This window comes from Octodon degus, unplaced genomic scaffold (genome assembly GCF_000260255.1).
Source record: "Octodon degus isolate 3935 unplaced genomic scaffold, OctDeg1.0 scaffold00073, whole genome shotgun sequence".
Classification (NCBI taxonomy): Eukaryota; Metazoa; Chordata; class Mammalia; order Rodentia; family Octodontidae; genus Octodon; species Octodon degus.
The window spans coordinates 4,944,355-4,957,862 of NW_004524649.1; the positions used below are offsets into that span (position 1 = coordinate 4,944,355).

General features: G+C 39.0%; 1 pseudogene; it reads left to right on the forward strand.

The window, feature by feature from the left end:
- The first annotated feature begins 3,790 nt into the window (after positions 1 to 3,790).
- Positions 3,791 to 11,202, forward strand: LOC111817892 (annotated as a pseudogene).
- The last annotated feature ends 2,306 nt before the right edge of the window (positions 11,203 to 13,508 follow it).

The following is a 13,508-nucleotide window of genomic DNA, read 5'->3' on the forward strand; positions in this document are numbered from 1 at the left end:
AAAGAAAAGGAAAGGAAAGGAAAGGAAAGGAAAGGAAAGGAAAGGAAAGGAAAGGAAAGGAAAGGAAAGGAAAGGAAAGGAAAGGAAAGGAAAGGAAAACAAATAACAAAATTCTGAAGGAGTTGCAAGGAAAAAGGAACCCTCCTACCTTGTAGGAAGGAATGTCAATTAGTACAACCATTATGGAAATCAGTATGGCAATTCCTCAAAAAAACTAAAAGAAGAAATCTCATTTGTGGCTAGTAGTAAGGACAAAGCCAAGACCAAAGACCTATAACTAGTCCCCAGAAGATTCCAAAATAGACCTCTGTTTATCAAAAAATTAAAAAGAAATAAATTCCATTTGACCCAGTTGTTTCCCTTCTCAGTGTCTTCCTGAAAGAGCTAAGTCATCATGAAACATGTACACCCAAGTTCATAGCAGCACAACTCATAATGCCTAAGTCCTGGAAGCAGCCTTCCATATCCACCAGCAGATGAGTGTATAAGGAAAATGTGGAATTTGCACACCGTGGAGTACTATTCTGCCATACAGAAGGGTACACTTGAGTCATCTGTAGAAAAATGGATGCACCTTGAGATCATAATCCTTAGTGAAATAGATTGGACAATAAACTTAAACATTGCATGATTACTCTTTTATGTGAAACCCAAAATAGAAATAAAGAGCAAAATAAAAGATAATAGGACTTAGGTAGATAGGGCTTTTGTAAACAGGAGAGGGACCAGTAGATGGATAGAGTAGGGAAGGAAGGGGAGGGAAGGGAAAGAGAGAAGGGAGGGGAGAGGGAGGACAGGGGAAGGGGAGAGGAGGAAGACAAGAATCATAATGTGTTAACGCACCTGTACCAACTTCCTGTGATGAATGCAATCTTGGGTGGCAGACATGTACCAAAACAAAAATCACAATGAGAAGAAATAATTCTAGAAGGCTTTTTGAAGATTCCCTTGAGATTTTTCTAGACTGAAAAGTTATCTCAACCTGACAATTTTATATTTTCCATTTCAAGCTATAAGCTGTTGATTTCTTTTTCTTACCTCATTGGGCTGACCAATATAATATTTGGTAGGGGGGTAAGTGGATCTCCTTGCCTTGTTCACCAACATAAGGGAAAGATGCAGTCTTTCATCAAGTTTTATGTTAGCTGCTTGTTTTCACAAGTTTGAGTGCCTGTAATAACAAGCTTTTAGAGGATGCAAAAATTAATCACATTCTATAGCACTAAATGGTGAAATATTAGTAATACTTAATGCATCTTTTTTTCAAACAGATGTTCTTGAAAATTAGTATTGAACATTAAGCCAAATTTATCTCAAAATTAAATCTGATATATATAGATATATAGATTTATATGCTAAATCAAAGAATGCACTGAAATCAAATAGCCATTTGTTCTCTCAACAAAACCAGAAACCTATGAAATAAATTATCTTCTATGTGAGTCTGTACTGTTGAAAGTGGTTACCAAGAAAGACAGAAGATCTGAAAAGCAAGCAGTTAAGGGTAGCAACTGCTGCCTAAAGAGAGAAATAAATTACTGACAATGATGGAGTGATTTCAGGAGGAAATGAGAAAATCACATATCGATGAATAGAATTTTCACAAAGGAAAATCACCACAGTTCACCGAAGCTTTGATACTTGGTATTGCAGAAATAAATTCACTGCTGACATTTGATTCATAGAACATTAGTAGCTAAATCACCACATAATGGAAAAACTCAGAAGATGGAGGCATTATTGTAAGAGGAGCATAAGGTCACTGTGCATCTATGTGGCTGAGTCACTTAAAATCTGTCTTAACATAAATGCCTGAACCATCCAGGTAGCTGGGGTTAGACATGGTGCATACTCCGATCATGGTTACTTGGAGGTCCTGACTCAGATACTGTGATGTTTAAAAGCATTTGGTTAGGTGCTGGTCTGACTACTGGCAACTACATAAAGGCCTCTGGGTGGTAACCAGTATTTGGGAGGTGAACTCTCCAGTAAAACAGTGCTCCCCACTTTCAGCTCTTGGTGAACCATAAAGGCATATAGTACAAATGCAACCACTCAGGGCTGCTACTATACTAAAGAGCATTAGGGTTCTTTTTTTGTTTTTTGTTTTTTAACTGAGACAAGTTCTTGCTATGTACTTAATATGTAGTCCATGCTGGTTTCAAACTCTCTGTGATCTTTCTACCTCAGCCTCCTGAGGGCTGATCACTCTGGTTTTTAATGTCTAACTTTTCTTTGACTGCAAGAGATGCCTGAACCCTTGAGGACCTTCACCCAACCTCCTTTCCTGGCTCTCCTGAGCCATTTCAGACCTGCTTGACACACCTGTCCTGCCATCACCAAGGCCTCTATTTTTGGCCTTGCAATGTTGTGTATGTAATAAAACTTGTCACACCCTCTTGGTGCATGGTGTCATTGGTATCAACACCCAGATGGATTTTTGTCATAGTGATAATTTTAAACAGTTTTATTGAAGACAATGCATTTCCCACCTAGAATACAGTACTTATAAAGTACAACACTATCTTTTTCCTGTGAACGTGTTCTATATTCAAGTATTGAGAATCCTCAGTACTTTACTATAGCAGCTAAACTTAACAGCTGCCACAGAATTTGTTCCAACTTAAGGTCCTTCCGTGTGTTACTGTGTGGAACAATGCTGAATCTATACTTAGAGATGGCTTCACCAGAACCAGTGTTGAAAGGCCAATCATTCTGTTTCACAGGGCAGCTACAACAGCAATTCAAACATGTTGCTTAGCCAGGCTTCTTTCCTGTCACAGATAAATCGAGGCCAGCTGGACGGTGGTTTACAAATTATAATGCTGGCACAAATTTGGTCAAAGCTAAAAACAAAAAGTTTTTCGACTTACTGGTATACCTCATGTGCTTATGAAGGGTTTGAGGAATTCGTGTTGTGTGAACTGTGTGGACACAACCAGTGCCATCAAACTGGTCTCTAGGTTCTGCATAATTTCTGTGGTGTCTATACCATGCTATGTCACCAAACCTATCAAGTAGTAACTTCAAATTACTCTTCTTCACCCTACCATGCAGCTTGGGAAGTTGCCTACAATATTCATGCTCATAATGAGACTGATCCTTTATGCTTAGAAGATTTAAAAAATTGGAGGCAATAAATATTTAAATATTTTTAGAAGATTTGAGTGGGAGAAGAGTAAAAAAACAGAAGCTACAAAGGAAAATGACTACATAAAGATTTAAGTCTATTTGGCAAGGGATACTAGAATCAAAATTAAAATTAAGCAATAAACTGTGGGCAATATCTGTAATATAGGGGCCGGGGAGATGGCTCAGTAGTATAAGCACTTCCCTGTAATATACATGCAAGACTAAGAGTTTATATACTTGTTATATAAAGAACTCTTCCAAAGCAATACAGAAAAGATGAACCCTGCTCTTATAAAAAGATGTGAATAGGAAATTCATAAAATAAAAAATCCAAATAACTATTAAGTATATAGAAATGATGATCAACCTCTGAATAATCAAAAAGGTGCAAACTGAAACAATAAAATACCATGTTTCTGCAGGTATGGGTTTAGTCTAAGGTAGACATAAAGGAAAGCTAAGCCAAAATGCTTTCAGGGGCATAGAAGAAAGGTGACCTTCATATACTGCTGTTGGAGAATGTGTGAGCTACTTCTTAGAAGGGTAGCGTTTATCAAAATAGAACCACCAACTTCACTTCTCTGTAAGTCATTATTCAGGTGTTTGTACAGAGGCATCCACATGTCTGTTGTTCATGATAAATGGAAAATAAAGGAATATGAACATCTATCAGTAAGGGTCAGGGGAAGTGAGACATGCAATGGTTGTACAACAGAATGTTACAAAGCAAGGAAAATGGAAACTGCCACTCACATAAGAGTACATAAATACTCTGTGTAATATCACTCATGTATGTTTTAAAAAGAGAAGTACAGGCTGGGGAGATAGTTCTGCAGTCCAAGTGCCTGCCTGGCAAGCACAAAGACCCAGGTTTGATCCCAGGTACTGCATGCTGTGCCGGCCCCACGCCAAACCAGCCACTTAAACCAGGCATGGTGGTTCATGCCTATAATCCTACTCCCAGGAAGGCTGAGACACAAGGATCACTATGAGTCTGAGCTGTGTAATGAGACCCTGTACCAAATAAATAAAAGATTTTTTTTAATTTATAAAAAGTCTAGAAGACTACATTTTAAAATGGCTACATCTAAGCCATGTCTTAGAAAAGAGACTGTAACAGCCTTGGGTTCTTTTGCACACTGTGCCCCCAAAGACTGAGATGTCAAAAGGGAGATTGAGTGATGGAGTCCCAGGTGAAATCAGCCTCTCTCTGGCCACAGATGACTTTTCCTCCAAGGGTTGGGTCTTCATGGGGACAGGAGGATGTCCTACCATTGTAAGGACTCCCTACAGAAGAGGCTGCAGAAGCACAGTGAGGCGAGCAGTTGAACCAAGACAGATGCACTTCGTTTAGCACCAGCCAGCTAGTATCCCTCATGAAAACAGGGTGTGTGTAATCTTGGGTGGGGCAAAGGCGAGGAAGTGTTATAAAGTGCTGAGGAGCTCTGTAAATTCCTCAGCCTAGCATAAGGACACATCTCTGACCTAGGCAGAAGGGGTGGTAATGAAGATTACTTACGCACTTTGTCAGGGAGAGAGGGAAATGAAATGGAGAAGAGGGCAATGGCTTGCTTCCTGGGAGTCGTCCAGGAGCATGGGGACAGCTTCCCTTCAAAGGCTCAGAAGCAATCAACTGGAAGAAAGGTGGTCAAGGCTTTGGCAAGCAACAAACACCCAGTATAGTGAAAACACTTTGGTGTAACCTTCAGTAGGTGCAGTGAACGTCTCTATGGAGAAGCCCAGCTCCAACTACTTGGAATCAGGTGTTTCATCTTGTGCATGATACACAGCAGGAGGCAGCTGCAGTCTGTTGAGTGACTGAGTTCACCCAATATCAAGGCAGAGATGATTTTCAAAGCTACACAAAACTACAGGTAATCTGAGATTAAGAGTCATGAGGGTTCCCTGGATCTGATAAAAACTTTTCCCTTTCATTCCTCTCCTCTTCCCTTAAAGAGAGGAAGAATGGTAATGCCCAGGTGTGACTAATCTAGAACCCAGACCACGGAGGTACAGAAAGAAGCACAGTGTTTGTGGTAGGTACTCCATGCCTTCCCTGTACCTCTGCCACCAACACAGACAAAAATCTAGTTGCAGCTAAGTATAGGCTGGGGAAAAAATACCTTAGAAAAGAAATACCCAGTGGAATACACAAAGAAGCATAATTTGTGCTTTTGGATGTAGGCAAGGGAGAAGTTGAGGTCTTCTCTGTCCAGAGACACACTATGCAACTCAAACTCAGGCCAGATGAGATACGGTGGTATGAAGAGATTTTTTTTTAACTAGATATTTAGGGAAAGGGAAATCTCTGCTTTCTCAGCAATATTTTATTCTTAAATATTTCTAATACTGAAACAGATTTTCTAGAAACTAGAAAGTAATTATGGGACCAGAGGAAACTGTGACAAGGGTGGCATAAATGGCTTCATTGTGAGATTTGAGATATTTTCACAGGACAGGTTTAAATATGTTAACATTCTCATTTCATTACACTGGGAAATAATTAGTTTTGGGTACACGTACTAAAGGTGTTTATGCAAATGTAAGCTCAGTATTTTAGCTCTGAGATATAAATGTCAATGTGTTATGGTTGCCTGAGGCATTTTACAAAGTCAAAAATAGAGAAATCTTTTCTTTGTACTTTTTTGACATGTCAAAACTAAGTGGTGAAAAAAAAAAACAAACTAAGTGGTGAAATACTGACAATGTCAGGTTTTAATCAATGAATTTAAAATTTTTGAAATTTATACACATTGAATCAGTAAAACAAAAGAGATCTCAGCAATTTTTGATGTACACATTTGGTCAACTGGTTTTCAACAAAGACAAAAAGGCAAGGCAGTTTAATGATTGGAGCTCAAAACATGGGACTCTGACTTACAAAAATGAGGGAGAGAAAGCAGGAAGGAAGTAAAGAAGAAGGGAGAGAAAGAAAAGAAATTGGATCCAGGGCTGGTGAGATAGCTCAGCAGACTAAGCACCTGATTTGGCAGAATGCAGGGACAGAATCCTGGTGTGCTGTGCCGGCCCCAACCCCGGAGCACACCGAGACTGTTACTGAGACTGGGCATGGTGACACCTGAAAACAAGAGAATCACTATGAGTCCGATCTACGTAGTGAGACCCTGTACTAAATATAATAATAATAATAATAATAATAATAATGATTTTCTGGAATATAAAAATATATTCACTGATAAGTTAACTAGAATAAAGCACTGAATTATACAAAATGTAGAGGCCTTGAATTACATAAAATTCCAAACCATTATTACTTCAAAAGATTATTTTATAGTCCTTGAAAATAACTTTTAAAGGCCTGGTTTATTTTTCAAACTTTGGGAACATGAATATTTCTTTAGAACAAAACAGTAGGAGGTAAAACTGTCAACCAACATCGTTCCCTCTTTCATCATGAACAATAAAGCATCTAGTGCAGAAGCAATAGGAAATAGCTGTCCAGCACATAAGCTCTGTATCTTCAGCAGGCTTGCTGCACACTGCAGTGCTACAGGAATGGAGCTCAATTCCAACCATCTGGGGCCTACTTCTTCCTTGGACAAAAGCACCTACAGAAGAGGGCAGTTGGCATCACAGAAGCCTGCACAGAGGACATACTGTCTCTCCTTGCCTCACAAGCACATAGCAGCCCAGCACCATGCAAAAATGCATGTCTACCTTAGATACAGGGCTGTGAGCCAGGCTATAACTCTTTCATAATCCAGCCATGGAGGAATTCATTGGTTAAATGCAGGCTGCAAACCTGAAATATTCAGAACACTAACAAAGGCTATCACAATTATAAATGGGTAATTGGATTTAAACTCTGGTTACACTGAATTTGAATGACAGGTGGACTTTTTGTGAGAATTAAGAACATATTATTTCTGAGAATCAACATCTATACATTAGAAGTTATATAGCACCACCTCTACCTGACAGTTTACCCTTTAGCATGAATACCTGAAGAGTTGTGGTTTAGCTTTTGCTTTCACATACTTACTCAGGGGAGTGTGATTCCTCTTACGTTTATGAAAATCTTAGGCATTCCTACATCTATCCAATACAAAGTGGATTTTAAGTTTCATAAAGTGCCACTAATGTGTCCAATATTGATGAATAATTTGGTAGAAGATTCTTATGTTGGGTTAAAACCTTAATACATGCTCACATACAATTTTCACCAATAGATATTTTTTTTCTTTTGTGGAAACTGGGATTGAACTCAGGACTCTGTGCTTGCCAGGCAAGCGCTTATTCTACTGAGCTATCTCCCCAACTCCTGATAGATCTTTTTATACCATACAGGACAAATTCAATTTGGCTTTCATATTATAACAAAATATTTAAAGATACAAATTTTAATTGTCCACTTTAAAGCACACATCTATGGATGCAGGTGTAGCTCTATGGTGTAGTGCTTGCCCAGCATATGCAAGGTCCTGGGTTCAATCCTCATCACTGAAAAATATATATATATGTATACACATATACATATATATCTGGAAATTACCCAATCAAAAATGAAGTCCCTAAAGGTGTAAAATTCTAGTGTTTAATAAACAGTTCATGTAGTGACTACTAAATGTTCAGCACATTTTAGCTCCAAGATAAAAAAAAAAGCTTGGAAACTGTTAATTCCTTTTTTACAAAAAGAAATGAATGATGGGCTGCTTGTCATGACATGCCAGTCGCTGCTATGCTGTCTCTTGGGTAGATAGTTGTTCAAAAAGAAGAGGGTGGTGAATGAAAGCAAGAGACAGGAAAAGGAATATTGTGGGACTGTCCTGCTTCAAGGTTGTATATGGTGAGATTTTTGGACTTATGTGCAAACATGAGAAGTATATAATTCTTTATGCCTATTTTAAAAATATATTCTAATTTTTAATTTTTTTTATAATATTCTGTAGGGACTTAAAGTTCAATATATAAATACTTGATGAAAAATACCTGCTCCATATTATGCCTAAGATGTTTGATATGCAGAGAGTTAGTGAGGTTAAGCTTAACAGCCTAAGTTGTTCGATAATAACAACAAGCTTGTCTTCTGGATGGTTAACAACCTAAGTTTGGGGCTGGTGAGATGGCTCAGTGGTCTAAAGCACCTACGTAGAACAAGCTAAGCAAAGCACAGGGACCGCGGTTCAATCCCCCAGCACCACATGCCAGTCAGCCCCACCCCCTGGTGGGCAGAGCTGGCCACACACACACACACACACACACAAAATTAAAAAATAAATAAATAAACAACCTAAGTTTGCAGACCAAAATTAGAGAAACAGGAGGGCTGCAAGGAAAGCCAACATTTTGGCCCTAACATTCTAAGGTCAATTAAGACTCAGGGCATATGAGAACTTGTACTGTAACGTCATGTAACTCGGTAGTGTCCCAAATTTTCTGATCAAGGAGATTATGGGGCCAAAGAGGAAAGTGATCAATGATGTAGAGTGTGCCTAAGGGGAGTCACATGGAGAGAAAACATTCTCTCAGGCTTTCACAGAGAGCACATTGGCCAAGCAATGGCCATGACTCATCCACATGGCTGACACTGACAAAGGTTCTACAATCTGAGGTACAGGATCTCAGGATAAATCCTGAGGGGATTTCACTGACCTTCTCAGACCCAAAAGCTACAACTCCTGTTGCATAGGTTGGAAGACCCAATGCTATTATGAGCTACTGGACTCTTTTAGAATATTTTGCTGAGTTTACACACCTATAATATTCAAATAATGGCACTTAACAAAAAAAAGGGTATACAGATGAATGTCCATTTTGTATGTGTGCATTCCAAGTGGTTAGGATAGGGGCGAGGGCCGAGCTCGGGGCCGAACGGCCATCGCGGCCTCCGCGGTCCGTTCGCCGGTCTCCGTGCCTGTCCTCCTGGCCGAGCGCAGCAGTGGCGTCAGTGGCCTCACCGTGAAGCCACCGCAGCTTCAGAGGCTCGAACTCCAGCGAGGCCCTATGTTGGGCGCCGCCATGGCTGTCTGAGTGCCAGGCCGCGGCCGTGGTGCTGGACGGTGGCGGCGGGGCCGGGCAGGGTTCGCTCACGGTGCCGCCACGATGCCAGCGCGCGGCAGGAAGGCCAGGTGGGCTGAGTTCTTCGCCTCCTTTTAGCCTGAGATCTGCCCGGTTTTCAGGCGTTGCTTTTGAAGATCTCAGAGAGGCCCTTAAAACAAGACTGCAAATGGTGTGTGTATTTATCATGAACCGAATAAATTCCCCGAGCAGTGGCTTCACTCAGCGCAGGCGGATGGCTCTTGGGATCGTTATTCTCCTGCTGGTTGATGTGATCTGGGTTGCTTCCTCAGAACTCCGTTTGCAGATGCTGAAAGTTACTTCGCTGCATGCACAACAGACACAACTATGACTAGTTCTTTGAGCGAACCACTGTATGTTCCTGTGAAATTTCATGACCTTCCAACTGAAAAAACTGAGAGCACAAACATTGATACTGAAAAAACTTCCAAAAAGTCTCGAGTAAGGTTTAGTAATATCATGGAGATTCGACAGCTTCCATCAAGCCATGCATTAGAAGCCAAGCTGTCTCGCATGTCCTATCCTACTGTGAAAGACCAAGAGTCCATATTGAAAACAGTGGGGAAACTGACTGCCACTCAAGTAGCAAAAATTAGCTTTTTTTTTTTTTTTTTTTTTTTTTTTTTTGCTTTGTGTGGTTTTTGGCAAACTTGTCGTATCAAGAAGCACTTTCAGACACACAGGTGGCTATTGTGAATATTTTGTGTTCAACTTCTGGACTTTTTACTTTAATCCTTGCCGCAGTGTTTCCAAGTAACAGTGGAGATAGATTTACACTCTCTAAGCTACTAGCTGTAATTTTAAGCATTGGGGGTGTTGTGCTTGTTAACCTGTCAGGGTCTGAAAAGTCTGCTGGAAGAGACATGACCGGTTCTATTTGGTCTCTTGCTGGGGCCATGCTGTATGCTGTGTACATTGTCATGATTAAAAGAAAAGTAGACCGAGAAGATAAGTTGGATATTCCGATGTTCTTTGGTTTTATAGGTCTATTTAACCTGCTACTCTTGTGGCTAGGTTTCTTTTTACTTCATTATACTGGATTTGAGGACTTAGAGTTCCCTAATAAAGTGGTGTTAATGTGCATTATCATTAATGGCCTTATTGGAACGGTTCTTTCAGATTTCCTGTGATTGTGGGGCTGCTTTCTTACCTCATCCTTGATAGGCACCCTTGCACTGAGCCTTACAATACCTCTGTCCATAATTGCAGATATGTGTACGCAAAAGGTGCAGTTTTCTTGGCTCTTTTTTGCAGGCGCTATCCCTGTATTTGCTTCATTCTTTATTGCAACTCTCTTGTGCCATTATAATAATTGGGATCCTGTGATGGTAGGAATCAGAAGAATTTTTGCCTTTATATGCAGAAAACATAGAATACAGAGAGCTCCGGAGGACAGTGAGCAGTGTGAGCGTCTTATTCCGCTGCATGGCGTTTCTCAGGAGGATGCAACTAGTTAGCTGTTGTCTGCACTTCAGCCTGATGATGGGATATTATACAGCGAAGAGACAATCTCTGGCAAGTTTTTATAGAAAAATGTTTCAGTGCCTAGTCTGAAAAATAACAGTTTCAGTTCTTTGAAACTCTAAAGTATATTTTCCTCATATCTTTTCTTCATTTTCATAATGGAGTACTTTGCTGTGTAGCTGTGTGCATACCACTGCAGTTGTAGGATGTTCCAGACCACGGTCCATCTAAGGGACTGCCCTGCCTTACATATCTCGAGAACTTGAGTTGAAGAAATCATTTGATTAATCAAGGATTAAAATCCTAATATTCTGAAGACTTTATTTTCACATATTTGTTAAATGCTGGACTATATTATAAAAATGTTTTCAAGAAATCATCTAAGTATGTAGAGCAGTGTTTCTGACAGGTAAGATGCTTAACAGGAGCAGCTGGTAAGAGGCACAGATTATATTTTTGAGTTTTGTAGAATATCACAAATTAACTACACAGAAAAAATGTTTATGTAGCAAGTATGTTCATGCAGATTTGGTGGAATTTTAAAGAGAATAAATATTAGAGAAAAGCTCTGGCACAGTACATACCATATTCTTTCATAGCATTAGGTGCCTTGTATTTTAAAAATGTGAAAAACATGATAAGTTTTGAAGGGCAAGTATTATAAAATGAAAAATGATGTATTTCTATGGTTTTATTGCTATAAATTTAATTGATAAAGCTCTGTTTAATTTAGAGTTTTAAAGAAATATTCTATCTTCAATTAAGAAATTTTCATAATGGAATGATTAAATTGAAGTCATAGAGTATTATTAAAATAAAATGTTTATATGTGTGAAAAAAAGTGGTTAGGATAGATATATAGTTACATTCTCTTAATGAATAGAATGATTTGTTCTAATGGTGTTTGTAAATAGGATATTAAGTCTGCATCTTGTACAGCAATTAACCACTAAGAAGAATGTATGTAGTGTGTTAATTATTAAAACTGTCCTACCGATTTGATTTGAAACTGTCTCATTGCTATTTATCAATAAAATTATGGCAAAAAACAACAAAAAAATAAATAAATTGTTTAAAAAAAGAGACAGGAAAAGGAATATTGTGGGACTGTAAGGTTGTATATGGTTAGATTTCTGGACTTATGTGTAAACATAAGAAGTATATAATTCTTTATGCCTATTTTAAAAATATATTCTTATTTTTAAATTTTTTTATCATATTCTGTAGGGACTTAAAGTTCAATATATCAATACTTGAGGAAAAATACCTGTTCCATATTATGCCTAAGATGTTTGATATGCAGAGAGATAGTGAGGTTAAGCTTAACAGCCTAAGTTGTATGGTAATAACAATAAGCTTGTCTTCTGGATGGTTAACAACCTAAGTTTGCAGACCAAAATTAGAGAAACAGGAGGGCTGCAAGGAAAGCCAACATTTTGGCCCTAACATTCTAAGGTCAAGTAAGACTCAGGACATATGAGAACTTGTACTGTAACGTCATGTAACTCGGCAGTGTCTCAAATTTTCTGATCAAGGAGATTATGGGGCCAAAGAGGAAAGCGATCGATGATGTAGAGTGTGCCTAAGGAGAGTCACATGGAGAGAAAACATTCTCTCAAGCTTTCACAGAGAGCACACTGGCCAAGCAATGGCCATGACTCATCCACATGGCTGACACTGACAAAAGTTCTACAATCTGAGGTACAGGATCTCAGGATAAATCCTGAGGGGATTTCACTGACCTTATCAGACCCAAAAGCTACAACTCTTGTTGCATAGGTCCTGCTTTATCTTGGTCTTAATCATCCAGCAGATAAGTATAAAAATGAAATATAAGAAGTAAAGCCATGCTGTTATGCTGAGCTGTAGGGGACTCAGGTCAACAATTTCTGACATTGCCAGTCAAGCGGAAGACCCAATACTATTATGGGCTAATGGACTCTTTTAGAATATTTTGCTGGGTTTACACACCTATAATATTCAAATAACGGAACTTAACAAAAAAAAGGGGACACAGATGTATGTCCATTTTGTATCTGTGTATTCAAAGTGGTTAGGATAGATATATAGTTACATTCTCTTAATGAATAGAATGATTTGTTCTAATGGTGTTTATAAATAGGATATCATGTCCACATCTTGTACAGCAACTAACCACTAAGAAGAATGTATGCAATGTGTTAATTATTGAAACTGTCCTACCAATTTGATTTGAAACTGTCTCATTGCTATTTGTTTATCAATAAAATTATGGAAGAAAAAAAAAAAAAAAAAACCCCTAAAAAAAAAAAAAGAAATGAATGACAGAGGAAGAAGTTTAAGTCCATGGGTTTTTCCTTGGACCCACTGGGGACTGTGGCTCAAGAGATCACCATCACCTTGCACTCTGGAGAGGCAGGCAAATTCAGTTACAGCCAACAGATGCGAGGCTAGAGCGGAAGGGCTAGAGCCATGGCTGGCAGGAAAGGTTACGTGTGATGAGTTGGACTTAGTTAGGAGACAGATATGGTGTTATCTGCCTATAAATCCAGCTGTCCAGGAGGCTGAAGCAAAAGGGCTCAAGTTTGAGCCCTGCCTGAGCAACGTAGCAACTTAGTTAAAAATAAAACCTGAAAGCCTATTTGAAAAATAAAAATAAAGAGCTGGGAATGTAGAGTGAGAAGCTTCTAGGTTCAATCCCCAGTATTGAAGAAAAAAAAAGTATAACTCTAGGAAAGCCCTTATTTTTGTAATTTTTGTCTCCAGGAACCCCAGAAGTTTTTTAAGAAAAAGTGAGGAACATCTCTTAAAGCTCAGACAGTGGAAAGGTGCAAGTGATCATTTGAAATACACCCAAGACACTGCCCTACCCATGTCGTCTTTCCTTGGGGATA